This window comes from Amblyomma maculatum, chromosome 3 (assembly GCF_055883805.1).
Source record: "Amblyomma maculatum isolate TAMU_Amacu chromosome 3, ASM5588380v1, whole genome shotgun sequence".
NCBI lineage: Eukaryota > Metazoa > Arthropoda > Arachnida > Ixodida > Ixodidae > Amblyomma > Amblyomma maculatum.
The window spans coordinates 145,769,251-145,796,308 of record NC_139346.1 but is presented as its reverse complement, the minus strand read 5'-3'; the positions used below and the strand labels follow the sequence as shown (position 1 = coordinate 145,796,308).

Sequence of the window (27,058 nt, the reverse complement as noted above, 5' to 3'; positions counted from 1 at the left end):
CCACTGCACACCTGAGATTGTGAGGTCACAGCATATAAGTCGTCCCTCGCCATCTATGCAATAAGACATGGCTGTCATCTCTAGTGTTTTGGCCAGGAATAGCATACACCCTCCGGACAAGCCTCTAGCGTGGCTAACAATAATGTTATATTACGGCAAAAACGGCTCAAGAGCAGCTTCCGTCTCTTCATCGGAGGACAACTTTGTTTCCTGAATTGCTGCTACAGACACACTCCATTTCTTTAACAGATGTCTTAACTGCTGCTGTCTCCGACGATTACGCATACCCCTGACGTTAAGGGTAGCGACTTGATATGCTTCGACTCTAGCCATTTTTGGTACTAGTCCTTTTAAACATCATCCCCTGGAATGGGGTGGCCCGCGTGCAAATTGGCGGCCTTTCGGGCAGACATCGCCCTCCTCTTTAAAGTCACCTTTCCTGTGGCCTCTACACAGTGTGCCTTCTGGCCAGCACCATCGATACACACCTCATCATCTGCGGGACGCTTCAAAGGCACTGTGTTGTCCATGTCCTCCTCTGAGACACTTAAGGCTTCGGCCCACGAATCTGATTGGAGCACATCGCTCGCTGCCCACTGACAGCCGACAGAGAACCGGACGCACCAGAGATCGGCGCCCCAGACGGCTCACTGTTACCCTCCAACGACGAAGGAGAATCAGTGACGAAGGAGGATAGGCGAGCATCCACTGGCAGTATCTTCCCCATTGATTCCACAGGAGACATATCCAGACGTCCTTCAATGACAGGTGCTTCTTGGGCAGCAAGGGCAGCACTCTGAGTGGCACTCACAGGTGGGCCCGGGTCCGGCGGTTTTGGCTCTGGAGACGCTGGTTCTTGATGGCCAGTCACTGCAGATTCTTCTGAGTTGGTGTGAAGTGCAGAAGGCTTCTGGTCCCCATCAATTTGAGGTTCACGACCTTACTCACCAGTTACATCAACAACCTCTGACACATCCATGATATGTTCGGACGCCACGTCATCTTCTCGTGACCACTGGCCTTGACGCAGTCTATCGGCATAACTTAATACACAGTTCTCAACAGCATGGCCAAAGCGCCGGCACTGGGTGCATCGAGGCGTTCGGCACTGACGCCGTACATGGCCTACCCGGCTGCATCGAAGGCACAGTGGAGGTCTCCCTGAGATAAGCACTAATGCCTGCACCCCATAAACATTAAGAGCGTGAGGAATTGTACTTGCTGACACTCCGTCCTTGAGCGTGAGGGAGATTTCACGGTTCGCCGTTTCCATGTGCTCCATCCCTGGGCACCGCCACTTTTCACGTTCCACAGATTGAATCGTTCCATAAGGCTCGAAAGCTTCCACAATCCTCCGGTGCTCCATATAGCGGGGAAGCCAAAGGAGCTTAACCTTGACATTCTTTGTATCCGGGTCGAACACCATGCACCGAAGTCCTTTCACAGGGAACTCTGCTTTGTTAATTAGCTTCTGCTTTGAAGAACTACTCTCGCAGGTAACCATCCACACGTGGCTCATTTGGTATTGACCAATGCACAAAATTTCCCGGAGGTCCAAAATCTGTGCAAGTGCGTCTCGAAAGTCAGGTGCTCGGTACAGGCGACCCTTAAGGTCGGCATGCAGGAAAACGGTATTAAGGACAACATTACCGGTGGGCAGGCGTGGAAGGACAACTTTGTACGTTTCGGTAGTGCCCTGAGGAGTCGAAAGACCTCGGCCAACGGCCGATGCGCTGTTTCCAGCAAGCAACATTTTCAGGCTCAGCCGCCCAGAACGCCCTTCTTCTTCCTCCTGAGCTCTCTCCTTCTTCCTCTGAGCTATAGCGGCTTGTGAACGACGGTTTTACTTCGCTTGACCAAATCGTGTTATTTTTCTCGAGCAAAAAAGGAAGGCAGTGCAATAGCCGCCAGTGAGGATCGAACTCACGACCGCTGGTTTACGAGACCAGCGCTCTACCACTGAGCTATAGCGGCTTGTGAACGACGGTTTTACTTCGCTTGACCGAATCGTGTTATTTTTCTCGAGCAAAAAAAAGGAAGGCAGTGCAATAGCCGCCAGTGAGGATCGAACTCACGACCGCTGGTTTACAAGACCAGCGCTCTACCACTGAGCTATAGCGGCTTCTGAACGACGGTTTTACTTCGCTTGACCGAATCGTGTTATTTTTCTTGAGCAAAAAAGGAAGGCACTACAATAGCCGCCAGTGAGGATCGAACTCACGACCGCTGGTTTACAAGACCAGCGCTCTACCACTGAGCTATAGCGGCTTCTGAACGACGGTTTTACTTCGCTTGACCGAATCGTGTTATTTTTCTCGAGCAAAAAAGGAAGGCAGTGCAATAGCCGCCAGTGAGGCTCGAACTCACGACCGCTGGTTTACAAGACCAGCGCTGTACACACTGAGCTGTAGCTTTTTTTTTCTTTATTTCCGAAGTATACATGAACACGAAATGGTCGCACTTAATAAAACACTTTAGCTGCCCTTGAGCTGACGTCTGTGAGGTTAAAATTTCTTCAATTTTATCAGGTCATCCAGAACTTCTGCCCACTGTGGTGGGTCGGGTAGCGCGCAGATACATTCCCGTAGATAAACAGCACTTTCAATAAAATTTTCACGCACACTGCGAATGTTAATATCTTCATGCCTTACTTGTGTTCGTGTTTTCTACAAGCTGTGGTGGCCTAGAAGCATTATTAAATCATAGGGTACGTCTTCGTTCTCCACCGGTAAAAAACGGATGCCATAAGGGTTTAGTGGCAGCTCTTTTTTAATTGTTCTTTGTAGCACGTCCCAATGAAATACATCTCAGCAGTCTAAGAATATGTGTTCGATTGTCTCTGGCTTCTTGCAATGCTGGCAGTTTGTCGTCCAAGGGACATAGATTCCTTTTTCGTGAAGCCAGGTTTTGACGGGTAGAGTGTTCGAGTGCAACTTAAAAAAGAACATTTTGGCGGCCGGTCTAACTGGCATCCACTTCACTCGTTTTAAAATATCCTGTCCTGGGCCTCCTCGGTAAGGCTACCTATACAAAGGTGCCGGCAGCATGATTTCCAATAGGTCCTTATACAGCTTTTTCTTGCGAACGCTGTACAAATATTCAAGGGAAAAACGCACTTCTAACAACTTGTAAGAGAGAACTACCTCGCGCAAATATCCTGTGACAGCACCACGCATGTTTTCACTTGAGAAGGCAACAAATCCGGGTAACAGCCTTTGCAGCCGCACTTGTATGGCTGTTCTTAAAAAGGTGTCATTTTGGTCGCGAAGAAAAAAAAAGCGCGATACCACTTGGCGCAGAAACAAATGAATCAATCCGATTCCTCCGCTTTTTAAAGAAAGAAATAAATTCGTTCGCCTTGTCTTTTACTAGGTCGAAGTCCAAAGAAAAACCGCGAACACACGATGAGTTTTTTGAATGGCAGTTCGTGACGCACATAGAACATTCATTACATGCCATATCTTGGAAATCAAAAACACATTGCAGATGAACGCGCGTGAAAAGATTGACAGTTGCCTTCCTTGCCATGCTTCCGTTTTCTTTCGCTATCTATTTGTTTCTTCCTTCCAGTGTAAGCTAGGATCGTGATAACATTGTAGGGGCACACCCAGATACTACATTGGCAAGGAAGACCATTGCAATCGGGAGAAAGAAGCCGGTTCAGCATCCCATAAGCCGTGCCAAAATCCGGAGCTTTTTTCCCAGTTAACCCGACATCCAGTCTGGTCACAAAACTTTTCAACAACGTTAACCACTTCACAAATGCTCTCTCTGTTTTTACAAAGTACTGCAATGTCGTCCGCGTATGCAAGTAGCTTCACTTGCGCCGACTGAAGCTTGAAACCCGAGATGCAGTCATTATTGAGAATGGCCAAGCATAATGGCTCGAGATAGGCTGCTAAAAGCAGAGGAGAGAGTGGGCATCCTTGCCTCACCGAAGAACGCACTTCGAGACTGTCAGTGAGATCGCCATTCACTATAATACGCGTCGAGCAGTTTGCGTACGCCATTTTCACTCCCTCCACGATTACCGAGCCCAGGTTACAATGCTCTAGAATGGAGAAAAGGATGTCGTGCGATACTCGATCGAACGCTTTTTCCAAATCCCAAATCCAGCTGAATTATGGCAACCTGACTTCCAAGCGTGTCTACACATTCCAGTACGGTTCGCGCCACATGTGTATTTGTGGCGATGCTGCGACCTCTTATGCCGCACGTTTGGTGCGGTCCGACTAATTTAGCTATTACACTCAGCAATCTCTTCGCTAAAACCTTCATAAAGATTTTGTAATCAACATTTGTCAGGCTTAATGGCCTATAAGACTTCACCAACAGGCGTTTCTCTGGATCATCACCTTTTGGAATAAGTACGATGTGGGACGTAGTAAATGATAATGGCACTTGTTTGCGTTCGTAGGCTTCTCTTATCACTTGCAACATAAGGCTGGAAACATGGTTTTTAAATGCTTTGTAAAAGGAGGCGCTCAGCCCATCTGGTCCAGGGGCTTTCCCACATGGGAGGTCATCTACGGCCTTTTCTATCTCTTGCATTGTAACAGGCATTTCAACTCTCTTTCACACGATCTTCGAGCGTTGGCATTAGCCGTAAATATTCTATTGGAAACCCTTCACTATGTTCGCGCGTATTACTCAGACGCTCAGCAAAATATTTCAGAATCGCACACTTTATATCTTTAGCATCGTTCGTAATCTGCCCTTCATGTCTTATTTGCCTGATTTCCTTCTGGCAAGCGTACCTTTTTTCATCTGATAGCGCTCGCTTTGTCGACGCCTCGCCAGCCCACAGTTTATCGCTTCTTGCGCGAATAACCGCGGCTCTGTACTTCTCAGCGTCGATTCTTTCTAAATGAGATTTCACATCTCTTATTTGCTTAGTGAACTTCCCCGGCGCACAGCTTTCCATGCACAACAGACACTCAAGTTGTCCATGAAGTTCCTTTTCTGTTTCTTTCTGTTTGTACCGAATAACACTGCTCCTTTCTATTGCTTTTATCTTCACCTGCTCTTTAAATCTTTCCCATTTATCTTCATGGCTTTCTTCATGCCCCTTAAGCAAACATTCCAAATCGTTCGTGATTGCCTTAACAAACTCTTCATCCTCCAAACTTTTCTCGTTCAGTTTCCATAGATGCCAGTTGAAAACAGATTTCTTAACCTTCCTTCCAAAAGTCGCACTAACAAGGCAATGATCACTAAACGAAATAGGTTTTACGTTATAGTCTGTACAAATTGGAACGAGATCAATAGATACATACAGCCTGTCTAGTCTCGCATGACTATCGCGTTGAAAGTTCGTGTATTCCAGACGGGTTCCATAAGAAAACACATTTCCAATGTCTTCCAAGCAATAGTCATGCACAAATACATTCAACAGTTCAGCGCTCTTGTCTTTCACTGATCTAATCTTCACTCGATCAGTAGCAGCACACACACAGTTTAAATCACCCAATACAAGCAAAATTTTGTCACATTTCAAGTACGGCTCGACTGAACAAAAGAGGTTTTGACGATCACTTTCAACATAGGGGGCGTACATACAGACAGCACGCCAAAATAAATTTGAGAACAAGAAGTCAACAACCAAGAGTCGGCCACTTTCGCATGCAAATACGTAGTGTACGCTTATACCCAAAGTATTGCGAATGAAAAGAAGGCATCCGCCTGATTCTCCCACAGAGTGACCAACACACACATCAAAGTTTGCATGAAAAACAGACACCATGCGGTCCGCATGGTCCTGAGATTCTATCTTCGACTCGTGAACGGCTAGTAAGTCTATTTCATTATCTAGCAGCAGGCGATTCAACTGGCATTGCCGCCTTCGGGCTCCAAGCCCTCTAACATTCAAGGTTGCTACACGTAATGGGACATCTAGATTAATTGCCATGCGTCTAGAGAAAAAGGCGCCCGATCCGTGTGATGCCTACCTCAATCGTCAATGTGGCTCTGCTTGTCCGAGGTTCCGTAGCGTACGCGCTCGTATCAGGCCTCCCAACGGGATGTCTGAATGTGTACTGAGGCGTGCCTGACCACCACACTTGCCACCTTCCATAAACAATCAAAGAGCCACAACCGAAAACAGGCTATGACGGCTGACGCGCCACCTGCACTCACATGCATTAGGTCCCGTCCAAACTACGGAGGCGGTTTCCCCGCCTGCCGCGTCTCGGACGAAACGTTCGGTCGAGGCTTCAACGTCGAACGTCGAACCCCGGTGCTTTCGATGGCGGCTCGTCACTGCCACCACCAGACTGCAGATCCTCACCGGCGCTCTCATCATGGGGCCGCTTCCCAACGGGTAGGCCGCTTACTCCTGCGCTGAAGTCCATAACGTCGGCGTTGGGAGGCTCCGCGCTGCCTTGGCTTTCGAGCACAGGTTCACTGGCGTCCGCCACGCTACTTGCGTCCAGTTGGGAACCATTCTCCACTGGTGCAGAATCCGCTGTCGCAACGGCCGTGGATGTCCTCCTCTTTGTCAAAGGGGTCAACACCGGCCCATCATTCCTTGCCGGTTGCCCGGTTGTTTTGGCTGCCTCTTCCGCGTCCGCCTCATCCTTCAGATGCTCGGAAGAATCTTCACTGTTCCCAGGACCAGCGATGCTCGCGTAGCTACGAGAACACTGCCCTTCTTCGTGGCCAAAACAACGGCATGCACCACAACACGGAACCTTACACTCTCGGCGAATGTGGCCGGTACTTCGACACCGGAGACATAACGGAGGCCTTCCAGGTACTACGACGAGCGCCAACTCACCGCCGACGTTCAGCTGGTGCGGCAAGTCGTCCAGTTTGACCCCAACTTTCATCTTCAAGGTGACAATCCTAGTAGTTGAACCCTTATCCGATATGCCATGCACGCGCCAGCGCTCCCTGGCCACTTCGGAAACCTTTCCGTACGGCGCGAAGGCCACACGCACATCTTCATCCGGAACGTTGTGAAGCAACCAGTGGAGCTTCAGCCACACATCCTGGTTAGCCGGATCAATAACGAGGCAGTGACGTTGCTTCACACACAACTCACCAACTCCTGCAATCTTCTTCACAGCATCCGCGTCTTTCAGGGTGATGGCCCAGACGTGGCTCATGCGATACGCCCCCATGGCGATAACGTCAGAGAGCAGCGAATGCTGAGCCAACGAGTCTCGGAAATCTTCCACCCGGTACGGGCGGGCCCTGATATCCGCGTGCAAAAAAAATGTGTTTAACAAAAAACGCCCTGTTGGAAGACTTGGCAGAACAACCTGGTAGTCATTATCCTGTTCCAAAGCCCTGTTACCGCGGCCAGACATGGCCGCTGAAGCCGCTCCTGCGGAGCCCGTCATTACACGTCCATACGCTGTGACGGCCGGAAGTGGAATCACCACTGAGCTATAGCGGCTTTTTTTTTTTCTTTATTGCCGAGAAACACAAAACAAAAATACACATAATAAAACACGCCAACTACACTTGAGCTAACGCGTACGTGGCTAAAATCTTTTCAAGTGCACTAACTCATCAAAGAGACAATGCCATTGTGGCGGATCCTGCTGCTTCCTGAAAGTTTCGCGTATATACACAGCACTTCAATAAAGTTTTCAAGCGCAGATCGTGTATCTATATCTGCATGACGCACCTGCATTCGTGTTTTCCACAAACTATATGGAGGCCAAGGAGCATAATTAAACCATAAGGTGCATCATCGTTCTGCACTGGTAGGAATCTTATACCGTAAGGAGTTAATGGAAGTTCCTTTTTAAAATTCCTTTGGAGGACGTCCCATTGAAAGACAGCATCCCAACACTGGAAGAGAACGTGTTCAATTGTTTTCGGTTTTTTGCACAACAGGCAATTTGTTGTCTATGGGACGAAGATACCTTTATCACTCAGCCAGGTTTTAACAGGGAGCGTATTAGAGTGAAGTTTGAAAAGGAACGTTTTAGAAGATGGCCTCACGGGCATCTTCTTAACTCTTTTCAAAACGTCCTGCCCTGGGCCTCGATAGTGTAATGTCCGATAAAAAGGCACCGGCAGCATCACGTCAATGAGATCTTTACACAGTCTTTTTCTGGGAACATTGTAAAGGTAATCAAAAGAAAACCGCACTTCCAGTAACTTGCACGAAAAAACAACCTCGCGCAGGTAGCCAGTCACAGTACCAGGAATGTTTTCACATGACACAATCCATTCAAGGAGCAGCCTCTGCAATCGCACTTGCATCACAGTTCTTAGAAAGGTATCTTTTTGATCACGGAGGAATATAAATTGCGAAACCACCTGACGCAAGAACAGATGTGCAAGGCCAAGCCCGCCCCTTTTAACAGAAATAAACAAATTCGTCCGAGCGGCTTTTTCTCATGTGGATGCCCAAATAAAAACAGCAAAAACGCGGTGCATTTTCTGAATTGAGGTTCGTGAGATACACAACATATTTATAAGGTACCACAGCCTCGAAATAAGAAAAACATTGCAAATAGAAGCGCGCGAAAATATTCAGTTGCCTTCCTTGCCACGCATCCACTTTTTCTTTTGCTCTGGATGTTTCTCCCATCCAGTGCACGTTGGGATCTTGATAACATTCTAAAGGCACGCCTATATATCGCGTTGGGAGAGCAGACCATCGCAGCTTACAGAAGAAATCAGGTGCCACATCCCAATCACCGTGCCAAAACCCAGAGCTTTTCTCCCAATTGATCTTACATTCGGTTTGATCACAAAATGTTTGGACGACACTTGTGACTTCACAGATGCTCTTTCTGGTTGCACAAAGCACTGCTGTGTCATCAGCGTATGCTAGCATTTTCACATGTGCTGATTGCAGCTTGAATCATAAAATGCGATCGCTATCAATGATAGCCAAGCAAAGTGGCTCTAAACACAGTGCAAAAAGCAGGGGTGAGAGCGGCCAGCCCTGCCTTACCGATGAACGTACTGCGATGCTGTCAGTCAGTTCACCATTCACTATAATACGGGTCGTGCAGTTCGCATAAGCCATTTTAACACCCTCCACTATGACTTCATCTAGGTTAGAATGCTCCAAAATGGAAAAAAGAATTTCGTGAGAAACACGGTCAAAGGCTTTCGCCAAATCTAACGGCATCATGGCTATCTGACCCCCGAGTGCATGAACACATTCTAGTACGGTTCTTGCGACATGTATATTCGTGGCAATGGATCGACCCTTGATGCCACACGTTTGATGAGACCCAACAAATTTCTTTATTACGCTTTGCAGTCGTTTTGCTAAAACCTTCATGTACACCTTGTAGTCAACATTGGTGAGGCTTATCGGTCGATATGACCCCACCAACAGTCGTTCATAAGCTTCAGTGATTACACAGAGCATAAACAGCCGAATACTGCTGAAAAGTTTTAAAGAAGGCAGCGCTTAGCCCATCCGGCCCAGGGGCCTTCCCAGGTGTCTGGTCACCTATTGCAGATTCTATCTCCTGCAACGTTATCGGTGTTTCTAGGCGCGATTTACTTTCGTCATCCAGTGCAGGCATCAGTCTTAGAAAATCTGTTTGAAAGCCGCCTGCAGTCTGAAGCTTACCTCTAAGCAGTTCTTCAAAGTGCTCTGCTACCGCACGCTGAATATCTAGCATTTTCAGTGATATGGCCGGCATACCTTATACTCCTTATTTCTTTCTGGCAGGCGTATCTTTTCTCGTCTGCTAGCGCTCGTTTTGTTGCCACTTCTCCTGCCCAAAGTTTTTCAGCCCTTGCACGTATGATTAGCCGCTGTGTATCTTTCGCTGTCGATTGTTTCCAGCTCACCTTTAATCTCTCGTATTTTACTGGCGAAATGCCCTGGCACAGAACTTTCCATGCTAAAAAAACTGGAGTTGTTCATTCAGTTCTTTTTCTTTCTCTTTATGCCGCACCTTACTGCTCTTTTCTATGGATTTCAATTTGACCCACTCTTTGAAGCTGTCCCATTCCGCTGCAAAACTTACTGGTCGCATAGCAAGACGATTTTCAAACTCGGTCTTAACTTCCGTAAGGAACTCTTCATCGGCGAGAAGCTTGGCATTCAGTTTCCATAGGTGCCAGTTAAAGCGCGATATCTTTCCTTTCCTAACAAACACTGCACTCACGAGACAATGATCACTGAAAGACACTGGCTTGTCCTCATATGCAGTACATAGGGAAACAAGATCAATCGAGGCATACAGCATGTCCAATCTTGCATGGCTATCTCGCTGAAAGAGCGTGAACTCTGGCTGGCTTCCAGTGGAGAACACACTACCAACATCCTCAAGGCCATACTCATGCACAAGTGCATTCAACAGCTCAAAGCTTCTGTCTGTTCGAGGTTCACACTTCGCCGCTCGGTCCACAGCTGCGCACACACAGTTGTAGTCACCAAGTACAAGCAAGATTTTGTCGGTCTTCAACCACAATTCAATAGACTCAAAAAAAGATTCACGTTCGCATTTTGAATTGGGAGCATACACACACAACACGCCAGCATAAATTACAGCAGGTAAAATCAGTAACCAAAAGTCGACCACTTGGACAGGCAAAAACGGACTCTACGCTTACTCCCAGCGTGTTACGTATAAATAAAAGGCATCCACCCGATACACCAACAGAATGGGATACACACACATAAAATTTTGCTTGAAAAGAAGCCACCATACGGTCAATGCTTTCTTGGCTCTCAATCTTTGACTCTTGTACAGCTGCTATATCTATATCATTATCCAAAAGGAGGCGACTGAGCTGGCATTGTCGCCTTCTCGCTCCCAGCCCTCTGACATTCAAAGTAGCTACGTGTAACGGCGAATTAAGCTTGAGAGTCATGTATTAGAAAGAGACGCCCGTACCCGCATGGTGCCTACCTTCATGGTTGCGTGGCCTCCGCTTCTGAAGAACAGCGGCGTATGTGTGCATGTAATGTCCTCCCAGCAAAACATCGGGCTGTATTCAAACGAAGTCCATGCACCGTCTTTCATTTTTTTTTTTCACACACGCCACTCTTGGTTGCAGAATGTTCCTGACGCTGGTCGGTAGGCAGCCGACCCACAAATCGTTCAGGGCACCACAAAACTACGGAGGCGGTTTCCCCGCCTGCCGCGTGTCGGCCGAGAAGTTCGGCTTTGGTCGCAAAGTTGCTCTTCGGATGCCCGCAGGTTTCGGCGGCCGCTCACCACAAACACCGCCTGGCAGCTGAGTCGCCTCGACGCTTTCCTCATGCGGACGTTTCGCGGCAATTAAGGCTGCTGTCTCCGGCCCAACCTCCATGGTATCAGTACAGGAAGGCTCAGTACTGAGATGGTCCTCAGCATCAGAAAATTTGATTACGTCTTCTGACGCTTCCTTTGACGCGCTTTCATGGTCCTGGGACGGAACGTTCAAGACATGTAGAGTTTCATTCTTATCATTTGAGACCGTCACCTTATTCTTCTTAAAAACCGTCATGGAAGGCGTGTCCTGTTTCGTTGACTGACCTCTAATGTCAGCAGCCTCCTCCGCATCCACCTCGTCCATAAGTAACTCGGACGAGTCTTCGTTGGTCCCAGGTCCGGCAATGCTAGCGTAGGTACGAGCACACTGGCTGTCTTCATGCCCGAACCGTCGACAGGTTCCGCAGCGAGGAACCCGGCACTCTTTGCGGATGTGACCCGCACTCCGGCAGCGTAGGCACAACGGGGGTCTGCCTGGCACAATCACTAGCGCCAGCTCGCCGCTAACATTCAACTGATGCGGCAGGTCGTCGAGCTTCAAGCCAGCTTTCAGCTTCAGCGTGACGAGTCTAGTTGTGGAGCCCTTTTCTAGCATACCTTTAACACGCCAGCGTTCCCAGGAGACCTCCGACACCTTTCCGTACGGCGCAAATGCAGCACCAACATCCCCGTCTGGCACGTTGTGTAGTAGTCAGTGAAGTTTGAGTCGCACGTCCTGGTTCGCCGGGTCAATTACCAAGCAGCGACCGTTTTTTACACACAACCCACCTACACTTACAATCTTGTTCACCGCTTCAGTATTTTGAGAGTTACGGCCCAGACGTGGCTCTTCCGATACGCCCCCATTGCGATAACGTCGGGGATTAGCGCGTGTTGCGCTAACGCATACCGGAAATCTTCCACCCGGTACGGGCGGGCCCTGATATTGGCATGTAAAAAAACAGTATTCAAAACAAACTGACCGGTTGGCAGTGCAGGCAAAACAACCTGGTAAGTATTGTCCTGTTCAGCAGTCCTGTTACCGCGGCCTGCCATGGCCGCTGAAGCCGCTCCTGAGGAGCCCTGCATCCTGCGTCCGTTCACTGGCGTGGCCGGAAGCAGAATTACTGAGCTATAGCGGCTTGTGAACGGCGGTTTTACTTCGCTTGACCGAGTCGTGTTATTTTTCTCGAGCAAAAAAGGAAGGCAGTGCAATAGCCGCCAGTGAAGATCGAACTCACGACCGCTGGTTTACAAGACCAGCGCTCTACCACTGAGCTATAGCGGCTTGTGAACGACGGTTTTACTTCGCTTGACCAAATCGTGTTATTTTTCTCGAGCAAAAAAGGAAGGCAGTGGAATAGCCGCCAGTGAGGATCGAACTCACGACTGCTGGTTTACGAGATCAGCGCTCTACCACTGAGCTATAGCGGCTTGTGAACGACGGTTTTACTTCGCTTGACCGAATCGTGTTATTTTTCTCGAGCAAAAAAGGAAAGCAGTCCGACAGCGAGGATCACAGCCGCCAGTGAGGATCGAACTCACGACCGCTGGTTTACAAGACCAGCGCACTACCACTGAGCTATTTTTTTTTTCTTTATTGCCTGACTTTGACACAAACACAACGCACTGGAAAACAAAACAACAGGAACAAAGGAATAATATATGTACACAAAGCTAGTTCGCGTTGCCTATCCCCCACTGAGGGGCAGGCATTGTCATTTTAAAATTCCTTGAGCACCGTCAAAGGTTCCAGCTTTGACAGCCACTCAGGAGCACATGGTTGCAATTTAAGCACGTCGAGCCATCGCTGCACACTTTCACGGAAATACATGCGGGCTGGCCGTGCATCTGGATCGCAGTGATAACCAGCCATTCGTGCGCGCCATATACTGTGGAGGCACATTAACATAACCTGGTCTAACGGCATATCATCGTGGTTATCCAATGGCAAATACCTAATGCCATGGGAATCAAGTGGCAACTGTTTTTTAATTGTCCTTTGCAGAACATCCCACAAATATACCCCCTCCCAGCAATGCAAAAACACGTGATCTATTGTCTCTGGCTGTTTGCAGATGAGACATTGGGCCCCCCACGGTAGGAAAATACCCTTTTCCTCCATAAATGATTTTACACTCAAAGTACCGGTATGTAGCATAAAGAAAAATGTTTTAGCTCCCGTAGCAACTTGCATTTTCTTTACGCGTTTTAATACATTACTTCCTGTGCCTCCATAGTATAAAGCTCGGTACAAGGGCACCGGGAACACCACTTCACAAACATCCTTGTATAATGTTCTCCTGTTAACATTACTTAAATACTCTTTCGAAAAACGTGCGCTTAAGAATTTCACGCTCAAAACAATTTCCCTAAAGAATCCAAAAAGAGATCCCGGCATACATTGCGTATAAACTACGAAATCAGGCAACGCTCGACCAAGTTTTTGTTGACACACTGTGCGCAGGAATGGATCACTGGCATCCCTAAAAAACATAAACCGGTTGACAATCTGTCGCACAAACAAATGACCCAGACCAAGCCCTCCATGCTTCACCTGCCGGAACAAATTTGTCCGACTGCACCTCTCCCAACTCGAGGCCCAAACAAACACCGCAAAAACTCGATGCAATTTTTGCACATTTACACGGGAGCAATGCAACACTTGCATTACATACCATAACTTACTAATTAAAAACAGGTTGCAAACTTCGGCTCTTGCAAATATTGATAATTGAGCGCTTTTCCATTTCTCCGCTTTTTCACGGGTTTCTCTGACCTGCTCTAGCCAGTAAGGCTCGCTTTCCTTGTAAAATTCCAAGGGCACACCCAAGTACTTTGCAGGCGTTGTAACCCACGACACATTAGCGAAAGTGTCGGGGGTCAGCTGCCAGTCTCCGTGCCAAAATCCCAGGCACTTACCGTAGTTAACTTTACTCCCTGTGACTTTGCTAAAATGTTTTACCACCTCCACTGTCCTCTTTATACTCTCCTTATTCACACAAAAAACCGCAACGTCGTCTGCGTAAGCCAGCAATTTGACTTCTGACTCCTGCAGTCGAAAACCATCAATGTCATTGTTTTGTAGGATGCTTAAACACAATGTTTCAATATAAATGCCGAACAAAAGAGGGCTGAGGGGGCAACCTTGGCGCACCGAACGTCGTACGTTGATGGGGGCCCCCAGTGACTTATTGACAATTAATCTCGTAGTGCAGTTACGGTACGCCAAGGCCACTCCCTCTCGAATAACAGAGCCGACATTAACATGGTCTAATATACTGAACAGAATAGCATGCGCCACACAATCAAAAGCTTTCTCCAAGTCCAACTGCAGTAAAGCAACACACGCATGAGTTGCATCGCAGCATTCGAGCACACTTCTCGCTTTGTGAATGTTCTGAAAGATGGATCGCCCTTTGATACCGCACGTTTGGTGAGGGCCCACTAGTTCGCATATAACCGTTTGTAGTCTGCCAGCAAGCACCTTCATATAAATCTTGTAATCAACGTTTGTCAGAGCAATGGGCCTGTAAGACGACAACTGCCTAAGCTTATCTGGTTGGTCAGTTTTCGGAATAAGTACTGTGTGCGACGATCCGAAAGACGCAGGCAGTGCCTTCAGTTCATACGCTTCATTAAATAAGGCACACAACAAAGGAGATAGCTGTTGCTTGAACGCTTTATAAAAAGCCGCACTCAGGCCATCAGGCCCGGGTGATTTCCCAGGGTTTAAATTTTCTATTGCCTGCTGCACTTCTTTTTCGCTTATTGGCCGCTCCAGTCTTTCTTTTTGTTCGTCATCAATTTTTGGCATCGCGTCAAGAAAGGATTCTTTAAAACGGTCCAAATTAACCTCTCGGGACGAAAAAAGCTCTTCATAATACTCCCGGAGAGCTTTCGCGATTCCTTCGTTATCGGTTTCTGTGCGTCCTGCCCAATCTACCTCTGCCACGTGATTTCGCCTTGCATTTGCTTTTTCTATTCCCAACGATCTTTTTGTCGGCGTCTCATCCATGGCCAATTTTTCCGCTCTCGCACGCGCCAGTGCTCCGCGATAACGGTCTTCGTCATTCAGTTGAAGTCTTTGTTTTATTTTTCTAACGTCGTCCATGTATAACCCTGGCGTGTTACACTCCAGGGCTAACAATTTATCTAGCAAAGATCTTAAATGCATTTCATTTTGTTTTTCTTGAAACCGTATGCAGCTGGCCTTTTCTATAGCTTTGATTTTAATTTGTTGCTTACACAGTTCCCATTCTTGACCCAGTTCGTGGGTGTCCTCCTGACAAATATTACCAATTTCTTCTTCTACTAGTCTGGTGAATTGCTCGTCATTCAGCAGTTTATTATTTAACTTCCACAATTCCCAATTAAAACCGCTACCTCCCTTTCTTGGTCCAATTGTACACTGAACCATGCAGTGATCTGAGTACGTTACCGCCAAAACATAATAATCCTGGCATTTTGGAGCCAGTTCTGCGGCCACATAAATTCTGTCAAGGCGGGCGTGGCTAGCACCCTGAAAATGCGTATACTGAACCCGTCGCTCGCTCGTGAGACACTCTGCAACGTCTTCCAGTGCAAACTCGTCAATCAAGCGCGAAAGCACCTCTGTGCTACGATCCCTAAATGTACGAAGGCTAGTTTTGTCACCGGAGCTCAGTACACAATTGAAATCCCCCAGAAAGACAAGTTGCTTATCCGTGTTTAAATACCCTTCAACAAAATCGAACAAAGCAGCCCTCTCATCAACTACCGTAGGTGCATATATACAAACAGCACGCCACTCAGCCGAGCAAAAACTAAAATCGAGGACCACACCCCGACCCGACGGAAAAGAAGCATGCGACTGCACTACAAGACCCGGCAACTTCTTCACAAACAGGACGCATCCAGCAGAAGTACCGACTGCATGGCTGACAACTGCGTAAAACCGCGACGTGAAACGTTGCACCATGCTCTCGGTCTCTTGTTCACCCTCGACTTTTGTCTCTTGAACTCCAAGTATATCGATGTCATTTTCATTTAAAAGGCGCAGGACCTGGCTCTGCTTCCTTTTTGCTGCTAGACCTCTCAAGTTAAGGGTCGCAACCTTTAGTGACTGTACATAAGCCATTTTCTTAGAGTGAAAAGAGGCCAAGAGCTTGGTGCTTACCCTTCACGTCTAGCATGGCGCTAGACGCTTTCGTTGACGCCAGAGCCATGAGGTTGGACTGGCAGACCTTGTGACGGGGGCGGCTTTTCGGCAGCTCTCCTGTCCGTCGAGACATTCGGTCTTGGTTGGAAGGTCGCCCTCCTCCCTATTGGCGTTTTTATCGGCGGCTCGTCGTTGCTAGCTGCCTCTGCCTCATTCGTCTCACTGGCGCTCCCGTCGTGGGCACGCTTCGCAGGGCCCTGGACGTTGGTCGCTCGGCCGCTGCTCCCTTCGAGGGTCCCCCGTCTGCCCGCAGACTCCGGAAGTTCAATTTTTGAGCTCTCGGCATCGCTCACCGTTTCTTTCTCCGAAGGTCCGTTGCTTGGCAGTGCCACTTCCCTGTCTGGTCCACCGAGCATCTCGTCGCCACCCCCCGGGGGCACTAACATGCCTGTCGTTGCTGCCATCCTCTCATCCTCTCCGACCCCTTTTGCGGCCTCCTCCGTCTCTGCGACGTCCATTCGGTGTTCCGTCATGTCCGCCCTCGCTGTTGGTGCAGTAGCCACTGCATACGTTCGTACGCAGTCTTCCTCCGAGTGGCCAAACCGCTTACACGTCGCACACCGCGGAATCTTACATTCCCGGCGCACATGACCGGTCCCGCGGCAGCGCAGGCACTGCATGGGCCGCCCAGGCACCACAACAAGGGCCAACTCCCCTGCTACTCTTATCTGGTGAGGCAGATCTTCTATCTTCATCCCAGGCTTCAACTTCAGAAGCACGGTTCTCGTTGTTGAGCCCTTTTCGTGCACTCCCTGGACTCGCCACCGCTCACGGGTCACTTCCGTCACCTCACCGAACGCCGCAAAAGCTGTTCGGATATCCTCATCCGCCACGCCGTGCAACATCCAGTGGAGCCGTAGCTTCACCTGTTGGTCCTCGGGGTCAATGACGATACACCGTCGACCTTTCACTTGAAGCTCCTTGAATGCTAGCCGCCGCTTGGTTGCTTCCGTGCTGTTCAAAGTCACCGCCCAGACATGGTTTATTTGGTAAGCCCCCAAGGCCACCACGTCTGGGAGCGTATCAATCTTGGCCAGGGCGTCCCGGAAATCTTCAACCCTGAAGGGTCGCACTCGTACGTCACCGTGCAAAAAAACTGTGTTGAAAACAACACGTCCGGTGGGCAGATGCGGCAAAATAATCTGATATTCCTTGTCGTCGTTTTCCTCAAGCCTGTTACCGCGGCCAGCCTGGGCCGCAATCGCCGCTCCGCCGGAGCTCATCATGCTGCGTCCGTACACGCCGGTGGCCGGAAGTAGAATGCCACTGAGCTATAGCGGCTTGTGAACGACGGTTTTACTTCGCTTGACCAAATCGTGTTATTTTTCTCGAGCAAAAAAGGAAGGCAGTGCAATAGCCGCCAGTGAGGATCGAACTCACGACCGCTGGTTTACGAGACCAGCGCTCTACCACTGAGCTATAGCGGCTTGTGAACGACGGTTTTACTTCGCTTGACCAAATCGTGTTATTTTTCTCGAGCAAAAAAGGAACGCAGTGGAATAGCCGCCAGTGAGGATCGAACTCACGACTGCTGGTTTACGAGATCAGCGCTCTACCACTGAGCTATAGCGGCTTGTGAACGACGGTTTTACTTCGCTTGACCGAATCGTGTTATTTTTCTCGAGCAAAAAAGGAAAGCAGTCCGACAGCCGCCAGTGAGGATCACAGCCGCCAGTGAGGATCGAACTCACGACCGCTGGTTTACAAGACCAGCGCTCTACCACTGAGCTATAGCGGCTTGCGAACGACGGGTTTACTTCGCTTGACCGAATCGTGTTATTTTTCTCGAGCAAAAAAAGGAAGGCAGTGCAATAGCCGCCAGTGAGGATCGAACTCACGACCGCTGGTTTACAAGACCAGCGCTCTACCACTGAGCTATAGCGGCTTCAGAACGACGGTTTTACTTCGCTTGACCGAATCGTGTTATTTTTATTGAGCAAAAAAAGGAAGGCACTACAATAGCCGCCAGTGAGGATCGAACTCACGACCGCTGGTTTACAAGACCAGCGCTCTACCACTGAGCTATAGCGGCTTCTGAACGACGGTTTTACTTCGCTTGACCGAATCGTGTTATTTTTCTCGAGCAAAAAAAGGAAGGCAGTGCAATAGCCGCCAGTGAGGATCGAACTCACGACCGCGTGTTTACAAGACCAGCGCTGTACACACTGAGCTATAGCTTTTTTTTTTCTTTATTTCCGAAGTATACATGAACACGAAATGGTCGCACTTAATAAAACACTTTAGCTGCCCTTGAGCTGACGTCTGTGAGGTTAAAATTTCTTCAATTTTATCAGGTCATCCAGAACTTCTGCCCACTGTGGTGGGTCGGGTAGCGCGCAGATACATTCCCGTAGATAAACAGCACTTTCAATAAAATTTTCACGCACACTGCGAATGTTAATATCTTCATGCCTTACTTGTGTTCGTGTTTTCTACAAGCTGTGGTGGCCTAGAAGCATTAATAAATCATAGGATACGTCTTCGTTCTCCACCGGTAAAAAACGGATGCCATAAGTGTTTAGTGGCAGCTCTTTTTTAATTGTTCTTTGTAGCACGTCCCAATGAAATACATCTCAGCAGTCTAAGAATATGTGTTCGATTGTCTCTGGCTTCTTGCAATGCTGGCAGTTTGTCGTCCAAGGGACATAGATTCCTTTTTCGTGAAGCCAGGTTTTGACGGGTAGAGTGTTCGAGTGCAACTTAAAAAAGAACGTTTTGGCGGCCGGTCTAACTGGCATCCTCTTCACTCGTTTTAAAATATCCTGTCCTGGGCCTCCACGGTAAGGCTACCTATACAAAGGTGCCGGCAGCATGATTTCCAATAGGTCCTTATACAGCTTTTTCTTGCGAACGCTGTACAAATATTCAAGGGAAAAACGCACTTCTAACAAGTTGTAAGAGAGAACTACCTCGCGCAAATATCCTGTGACAGCACCACGCATGTTTTCACTTGAGGAGACAACAAATCCGGGTAACAGCCTTTGCAGCCGCACTTGTATGGCTGTTCTTAAAAAGGTGTCATTTTGGTCGCGAAGAAAAAAAAAGCGCGATACCACTTGGCGCAGAAACAAATGAATCAATCCGATTCCTCCGCTTTTTAAAGAAAGAAATAAATTCGTTCGCCTTGTCTTTTCTCAGGTCGAAGTCCAAAGAAAAACCGCGAACATACGATGAATTTTTTGAATGGCAGTTCGTGACGCACATAGAACATTCATTACATGCCATATCTTGGAAATCAAAAACTCATTGCAGATGAACGCGCGTGAAAAGATTGACAGTTGCCTTCCTTGCCATGCTTCCGTTTTCTCTCGCGATCTATTTGTTTCTTCCTTCCAGTGTAAGCTAGGATCGTGATAACATTGTAGGGGCACACCCAGATACTACATTGGCAAGGAAGACCATTGCAATTGGGAGAAAGAAGCCGGTTCAGCATCCCATAAGCCGTGCCAAAATCCGGAGCTTTTTTCCCAGTTAACCCGACATCCAGTCTGGTCACAAAACTTTTCAACAACGTTAACCACTTCACAAATGCTCTCTCTGTTTTTACAAAGTACTGCAATGTCGTCCGCGTATGCAAGTAGCTTCACATGCGCCGACTGAAGCTTGAAACCCGAGATGCAGTCATTATTGAGAATGGCCAAGCATAATGGCTCGAGATAGGCTGCAAAAAGCAGAGGAGAGAGTGGGCATCCTTGCCTCACCGAAGAACGCACTTCGAGACTGTCAGTGAGATCGCCATTCACTATAATACGCGTCGAGCAGTTTGCGTACGCCATTTTCACTCCCTCCACGATTACCGAGCCCAGGTTACTATGCTCTAGAATGGAGAAAAGGATGTCGTGCGATACTCGATCGAACGCTTTTTCCGAATCCCAAATCCAGCTGAATCATGGCAACCTGACTTCCAAGCGTGTCTACACATTCCAGTACGGTTCGCGCCACATGTGTATTTGTGCGATGCTGCGACCTCTTATGCCGCACGTTTGGTGCGGTCCGACTAATTTAGCTATTACACTCAGCAATCTCTTCGCTAAAACCTTCATAAAGATTTTGTAATCAACATTTGTCAGGCTTAATGGCCTATAAGACTTCACCAACAGGCGTTTCTCTGGATCATCACCTTTTGGAATAAGTACGATGTGGGACGTAGTAAATGATAATGGCACTTGTTTGCGTTCGTAGGCTTCTCTTATCACTTGCAACATAAGGCTGGAAACATGGTTTTTAAATGCTTTGTAAAAGGAGGCGCTCAGCCCATCTGGTCCAGGGGCTTTCCCACATGGGAGGTCATCTACGGCCTTTTCTATCTCTTGCATTGTAACAGGCATTTCAACTCTCTTTCACACGATCTTCGAGCGTTGGCATTAGCCGTAAATATTCTATTGGAAACCCTTCACTATGTTCGCGCGTATTACTCAGACGCTCAGCAAAATATTTCAGAATCGCACACTTTATATCTTTAGCATCGTTCGTAATCTGCCCTTCATGTCTTATTTGCCTGATTTCCTTCTGGCAAGCGTACCTTTTTTCATCTGATAGCGCTCGCTTTGTCGACGCCTCGCCAGCCCACAGTTTATCGCTTCTTGCGCGTATAACCGCGGCTCTGTACTTCTCAGCGTCGATTCTTTCTAAATGAGATTTCACATCTCTTATTTGCTTAGTGAACTTCCCCGGCGCACAGCTTTCCATGCACAACAGACACTCAAGTTGTCCATGAAGTTCCTTTTCTGTTTCTTTCTGTTTGTACCGAATAACACTGCTCCTTTCTATTGCTTTTATCTTCACCTGCTCTTTAAATCTTTCCCATTTATCTGCATGGCTTTCTTCATGCCCCTTAAGCAAACATTCCAAATCGTTCGTGATTGCCTTAACAAACTCTTCATCCTCCAAACTTTTCTCGTTCAGTTTCCATAGATGCCAGTTGAAAACAGATTTCTTAACCTTCCTTCCAAAAGCCGCACTAACAAGGCAATGATCACTAAACGAAATAGGTTTTACGTTATAGTCTGTACAAATTGGAACGAGATCAATAGATACATACAGCCTGTCTAGTCTCGCATGACTATCGCGTTGAAAGTTCGTGTATTCCAGACGGGTTCCATAAGAAAACACATTTCCAATGTCTTCCAAGCAATAGTCATGCACAAATACATTCAACAGTTCAGCGCTCTTGTCTTTCACTGATCTAATCTTCACTCGATCAGTAGCAGCAAACACACAGTTTAAATCACCCAATACAAGCAAAATTTTGTCACATTTCAAGTACGGCTCGACTGAACAAAAGAAGTTTTGACGATCACTTTCAACATAGGGGGCGTACATACAGACAGCACGCCAAAATAAATTTGAGAACAAAAAGTCAACAACCAAGAGTCGGCCACTTTCGCATGCAAATACGTAGTGTACGCTTATACCCAAAGTATTGCGAATGAAAAGAAGGCATCCGCCTGATTCTCCCACAGAGTGACCAACACACACATCAAAGTTTGCATGAAAAACAGACACCATGCGGTCCGCATGGTCCTGAGATTCTATCTTCGACTCGTGAACGGCTAGTAAGTCTATTTCATTATCTAGCAGCAGGCGATTCAACTGGCATTGCCGCCTTCGGGCTCCAAGCCCTCTAACATTCAAGGTTGCTACACGTAATGGGACATCTAGCTTAATTGCCATGCGTCTAGAGAAAAAGGCGCCCGATCCGTGTGATGCCTACCTCAATCGTCAATGTGGCTCTGCTTGTCCGAGGTTCCGTAGCGTACGCGCTCGTATCAGGCCTCCCAACGGGATGTCTGAATGTGTACTGAGGCGTGCCTGACCACCACACTTGCCACCTTCCATAAACAATCAAAGAGCCACAACCGAAAACAGGCTATGACGGCTGACGCACCACCTGCACTCACATGCATTAGGTCCCGTCCAAACTACGGAGGCGGTTTCCCCGCCGGCCGCGTCTCGGACGAAACGTTCGGTCGAGGCTTCAACGTCGAACGTCGAACCCCGGTGCTTTCGATGGCGGCTCGTCACTGCCACCACCAGGCTGCAGATCCTCACCGGCGCTCTCATCATGGGACCGCTTCCCAACGGGTAGGCCGCTTACTCCTGCGCTGAAGTCCATAACGTCGGCGTTGGGAGGCTCCGCGCTGCCTTGGCTTTCGAGCACAGGTTCACTGGCGTCCGCCACGCTACTTGCGTCCAGTTGGGAACCATTCTCCACTGGTGCAGAATCCGCTGTCGCAACGGCCGTGGATGTCCTCCTCTTTGTCAAAGGGGTCAACACCGGCCCATCATTCCTTGCCGGTTGCCCGGTTGTTTTGGCTGCCTCTTCCGCGTCCGCCTCATCCATCAGATGCTCGGAAGAATCTTCACTGTTCCCAGGACCAGCGATGCTCGCGTAGCTACGAGAACACTGCCCTTCTTCGTGGCCAAAACAACGGCATGCACCACAACGCGGAACCTTACACTCTCGGCGAATGTGGCCGGTACTTCGACACCGGAGACATAACGGAGGCCTTCCAGGTACTACGACGAGCGCCAACTCACCGCCGACGTTCAGCTGGTGCGGCAAGTCGTCCAGTTTGACCCCAACTTTCATCTTCAAGGTGACAATCCTAGTAGTTGAACCCTTATCCGATATGCCATGCACGCGCCAGCGCTCCCTGGCCACTTCGGAAACCTTTCCGTACGGCGCGAAGGCCACACGCACATCTTCATCCGGAACGTTGTGAAGCAACCAGTGGAGCTTCAGCCACACATCCTGGTTAGCCGGATCAATAACGAGGCAGTGACGTTGCTTCACACACAACTCACCAACTCCTGCAATCTTCTTCACAGCATCCGCGTCTTTCAGGGTGATGGCCCAGACGTGGCTCATGCGATACGCCCCCATGGCGATAACGTCAGAGAGCAGCGAATGCTGAGCCAACGAGTCTCGGAAATCTTCCACCCGGTACGGGCGGGCCCTGATATCCGCGTGCAAAAAAAATGTGTTTAACAAAAAACGCCCTGTTGGAAGACTTGGCAGAACAACCTGGTAGTCATTATCCTGTTCCAAAGCCCTGTTACCGCGGCCAGACATGGCCGCTGAAGCCGCTCCTGCGGAGCCCGTCATTACACGTCCATACGCTGTGACGGCCGGAAGTGGAATCACCACTGAGCTATAGCGGCTTTTTTTTTCTTTATTGCCGAGAAACACAAAACAAAAATACACATAATAAAACACGCCAACTACACTTGAGCTAACGCGTACGTGGCTAAAATCTTTTCAAGTGCACTAACTCATCAAAGAGACAATGCCATTGTGGCGGATCCTGCTGCTTCCTGAAAGTTTCGCGTATATACACAGCACTTCAATAAAGTTTTCAAGCGCAGATCGTGTATCTATATCTGCATGACGCACCTGCATTCGTGTTTTCCACAAACTATATGGAGGCCAAGGAGCATAATTAAACCATAAGGTGCATCATCGTTCTGCACTGGTAGGAATCTTATACCGTAAGGAGTTAGGGGAAGTTCCTTTTTAATTGTCCTTTTGAGGACGTCTCATAGAAAGACAGCATCCCAACACTGTAAGAAGACGTGTTCAATTGCCTCCGGTTTTTTGCACAACAGGCAATTTGTTGTCCATGGGACGAAGATACCTTTTTCATTCAGCCAGGTTTTCACAAGGAGCGTATTAGAGTGAAGCTTGAAAAGGAACGTTTTAGAAGATGGCCTCACGGGCATCTTCTTAACTCTTTTCAAAACGTCCTGCCCTGGGCCTCGATAGTGTAATGTCCGATAAAAAGGCACCGGCAGCATCACGTCAATGAGATCTTTACACAGTCTTTTTCTGGGAACATTGTAAAGGTAATCAAAAGAAAACCGCACTTCAAGCAACTTGCACGAAAAAACAACCTCGCGCAGGTAGCCAGTCACAGTACCAGGCATGTTTTCACATGACACAATCCATTCAGGGAGCAGCCTCTGTAATCGCACTTGCATCACGGTTCTTAAAAAGGTATCTTTTTGATCACGGAGGAATATAAATCGCGAAACCACCTGACGCAAGAACAGATGTGCAAGGCCAAGCCCACCCCTTTTAACAGAAATAAACAAATTCGTCCGAGCGGCTTTTTCTCATGTGGATGCCCAAATAAAAACAGCAAAAACGCGGTGCATTTTCTGAATTGAGGTTCGTGAGATACACAACATATTTATAAGGTACCACAGCCTCGAAATAAGAAAAACATTGCAAATAGAAGCGCGCGAAAATATTCAGTTGCCTTCCTTGCCACGCATCCACTTTTTCTTTTGCTCTGGATGTTTCTCCCATCCAGTGCACGTTGGGATCTTGATAACATTCTAAAGGCACGCCTATATATCGCGTTGGGAGAGCAGACCATCGCAGCTTACAGAAGAAATCAGGTGCCACATCCCAATCACCGTGCCAAAACCCAGAGCTTTTCTCCCAATTGATCTTACATTCGGTTTGATCACAAAATGTTTGGACGACACTTGTGACTTCACAGATGCTCTTTCTGGTTGCACAAAGCACTGCTGTGTCATCAGCGTATGCTAGCATTTTCACATGTGCTGATTGCAGCTTGAATCATAAAATGCGATCGCTATCAATGATAGCCAAGCAAAGTGGCTCTAAACACAGTGCAAAAAGCAGGGGTGAGAGCGGCCAGCCCTGCCTTACCGATGAACGTACTGCGATGCTGTCAGTCAGTTCACCATTCACTATAATACGGGTCGTGCAGTTCGCATAAGCCATTTTAACACCCTCCACTATGACTTCATCTAGGTTAGAATGCTCCAAAATGGAAAAAAGAATTTCGTGAGAAACACGGTCAAAGGCTTTCGCCAAATCTAACGGCATCATGGCTATCTGACCCCCGAGTGCATGAACACATTCTAGTACGGTTCTTGCGACATGTATATTCGTGGCAATGGATCGACCCTTGATGCCACACGTTTGATGAGACCCAACAAATTTCTTTATTACGCTTTGCAGTCGTTTTGCTAAAACCTTCATGTACACCTTGTAGTCAACATTGGTGAGGCTTATCGGTCGATATGACCCCACCAACAGTCGTTCATAAGCTTCAGTGATTACACAGAGCATAAACTGAGCCGAATACTGCTGAAAAGTTTTAAAGAAGGCAGCGCTTAGCCTATCCGGCCCAGGGGCCTTCCCAGGTGTCTGGTCACCTATTGCAGATTCTATCTCCTGCAACGTTATCGGTGTTTCTAGGCGCGATTTACTTTCGTCATCCAGTGCAGGCATCAGTCTTAGAAAATCTGTTTGAAAGCCGCCTGCAGTCTGAAGCTTACCTCTAAGCAGTTCTTCAAAGTGCTCTGCTACCGCACGCTGAATATCTAGCATTTTCAGTGATATGGCCGGCATACCTTATACTCCTTATTTCTTTCTGGCAGGCGTATCTTTTCTCGTCTGCTAGCGCTCGTTTTGTTGCCACTTCTCCTGCCCAAAGTTTTTCAGCCCTTGCACGTATGATTAGCCGCTGTGTATCTTTCGCTGTCGATTGTTTCCAGCTCACCTTTAATCTCTCGTATTTTACTGGCGAAATGCCCTGGCACAGAACTTTCCATGCTAAAAAAACTGGAGTTGTTCATTCAGTTCTTTTTCTTTCTCTTTATGCCGCACCTTACTGCTCTTTTCTATGGATTTCAATTTGACCCACTCTTTGAAGCTGTCCCATTCCGCTGCAAAACTTACTGGTCGCATAGCAAGACGATTTTCAAACTCGGTCTTAACTTCCGTAAGGAACTCTTCATCGGCGAGAAGCTTGGCATTCAGTTTCCATAGGTGCCAGTTAAAGCGCGATATCTTTCCTTTCCTAACAAACACTGCACTCACGAGACAATGATCACTGAAAGACACTGGCTTGTCCTCATATGCAGTACATAGGGAAACAAGATCAATCGAGGCATACAGCATGTCCAATCTTGCATGGCTATCTCGCTGAAAGAGCGTGAACTCTGGCTGGCTTCCAGTGGAGAACACACTACCAACATCCTCAAGGCCATACTCATGCACAAGTGCATTCAACAGCTCAAAGCTTCTGTCTGTTCGAGGTTCACACTTCGCCGCTCGGTCCACAGCTGCGCACACACAGTTGTAGTCACCAAGTACAAGCAAGATTTTGTCGGTCTTCAACCACAATTCAATAGACTCAAAAAAAGATTCACGTTCGCATTTTGAATTGGGAGCATACACACACAACACGCCAGCATAAATTACAGCAGGTAAAATCAGTAACCAAAAGTCGACCACTTGGACAGGCAAAAACGGACTCTACGCTTACTCCCAGCGTGTTACGTATAAATAAAAGGCATCCACCCGATACACCAACAGAATGGGATACACACACATAAAATTTTGCTTGAAAAGAAGCCACCATACGGTCAATGCTTTCTTGGCTCTCAATCTTTGACTCTTGTACAGCTGCTATATCTATATCATTATCCAAAAGGAGGCGACTGAGCTGGCATTGTCGCCTTCTCGCTCCCAGCCCTCTGACATTCAAAGTAGCTACGTGTAACGGCGAATTAAGCTTGAGAGTCATGTATTAGAAAGAGACGCCCGTACCCGCATGGTGCCTACCTTCATGGTTGCGTGGCCTCCGCTTCTGAAGAACAGCGGCGTATGTGTGCATGTAATGTCCTCCCAGCAAAACATCGGGCTGTATTC

At 48.0% G+C, this 27,058-nt stretch overlaps 10 non-coding genes and 4 pseudogenes across 10 annotated transcripts; all 14 read right to left on the bottom strand.

The window, feature by feature from the left end:
- Window positions 1-1,902: 1,902 nt before the first annotated feature.
- On the bottom strand, window positions 1,903-1,974 carry TRNAT-CGU (transfer RNA threonine (anticodon CGU)). Its single transcript has one exon. It is a non-coding gene; the product is annotated as a tRNA-Thr (tRNA).
- A 76-nt stretch (window positions 1,975-2,050) lies between these two features.
- On the bottom strand, window positions 2,051-2,122 carry TRNAT-UGU (transfer RNA threonine (anticodon UGU)). Its single transcript has one exon. It is a non-coding gene; the product is annotated as a tRNA-Thr (tRNA).
- A 74-nt stretch (window positions 2,123-2,196) lies between these two features.
- TRNAT-UGU (transfer RNA threonine (anticodon UGU)) lies at window positions 2,197-2,268 on the bottom strand. The gene has a single exon. It is a non-coding gene; the product is annotated as a tRNA-Thr (tRNA).
- Window positions 2,269-2,504: 236 nt separating this feature from the next.
- Window positions 2,505-8,394, bottom strand: LOC146196286 (uncharacterized; annotated as a pseudogene).
- On the bottom strand, window positions 6,157-7,945 carry LOC146196287 (uncharacterized; annotated as a pseudogene).
- A 3,987-nt stretch (window positions 8,395-12,381) lies between the features above and the next one.
- Window positions 12,382-12,453, bottom strand: TRNAT-UGU (transfer RNA threonine (anticodon UGU)). The gene has a single exon. It is a non-coding gene; the product is annotated as a tRNA-Thr (tRNA).
- A 74-nt stretch (window positions 12,454-12,527) lies between these two features.
- Window positions 12,528-12,599, bottom strand: TRNAT-CGU (transfer RNA threonine (anticodon CGU)). Its single transcript has one exon. It is a non-coding gene; the product is annotated as a tRNA-Thr (tRNA).
- Window positions 12,600-17,720: 5,121 nt separating this feature from the next.
- TRNAT-CGU (transfer RNA threonine (anticodon CGU)) lies at window positions 17,721-17,792 on the bottom strand. Its single transcript has one exon. It is a non-coding gene; the product is annotated as a tRNA-Thr (tRNA).
- Window positions 17,793-17,866: 74 nt separating this feature from the next.
- On the bottom strand, window positions 17,867-17,938 carry TRNAT-CGU (transfer RNA threonine (anticodon CGU)). The gene has a single exon. It is a non-coding gene; the product is annotated as a tRNA-Thr (tRNA).
- Window positions 17,939-18,031: 93 nt separating this feature from the next.
- On the bottom strand, window positions 18,032-18,103 carry TRNAT-UGU (transfer RNA threonine (anticodon UGU)). Its single transcript has one exon. It is a non-coding gene; the product is annotated as a tRNA-Thr (tRNA).
- Window positions 18,104-18,178: 75 nt separating this feature from the next.
- TRNAT-UGU (transfer RNA threonine (anticodon UGU)) lies at window positions 18,179-18,250 on the bottom strand. The gene has a single exon. It is a non-coding gene; the product is annotated as a tRNA-Thr (tRNA).
- A 75-nt stretch (window positions 18,251-18,325) lies between these two features.
- Window positions 18,326-18,397, bottom strand: TRNAT-UGU (transfer RNA threonine (anticodon UGU)). Its single transcript has one exon. It is a non-coding gene; the product is annotated as a tRNA-Thr (tRNA).
- A 238-nt stretch (window positions 18,398-18,635) lies between these two features.
- LOC146196277 (uncharacterized) lies at window positions 18,636-24,522 on the bottom strand (annotated as a pseudogene).
- Window positions 22,287-23,473, bottom strand: LOC146196278 (uncharacterized; annotated as a pseudogene).
- Window positions 24,523-27,058: the final 2,536 nt, after the last annotated feature.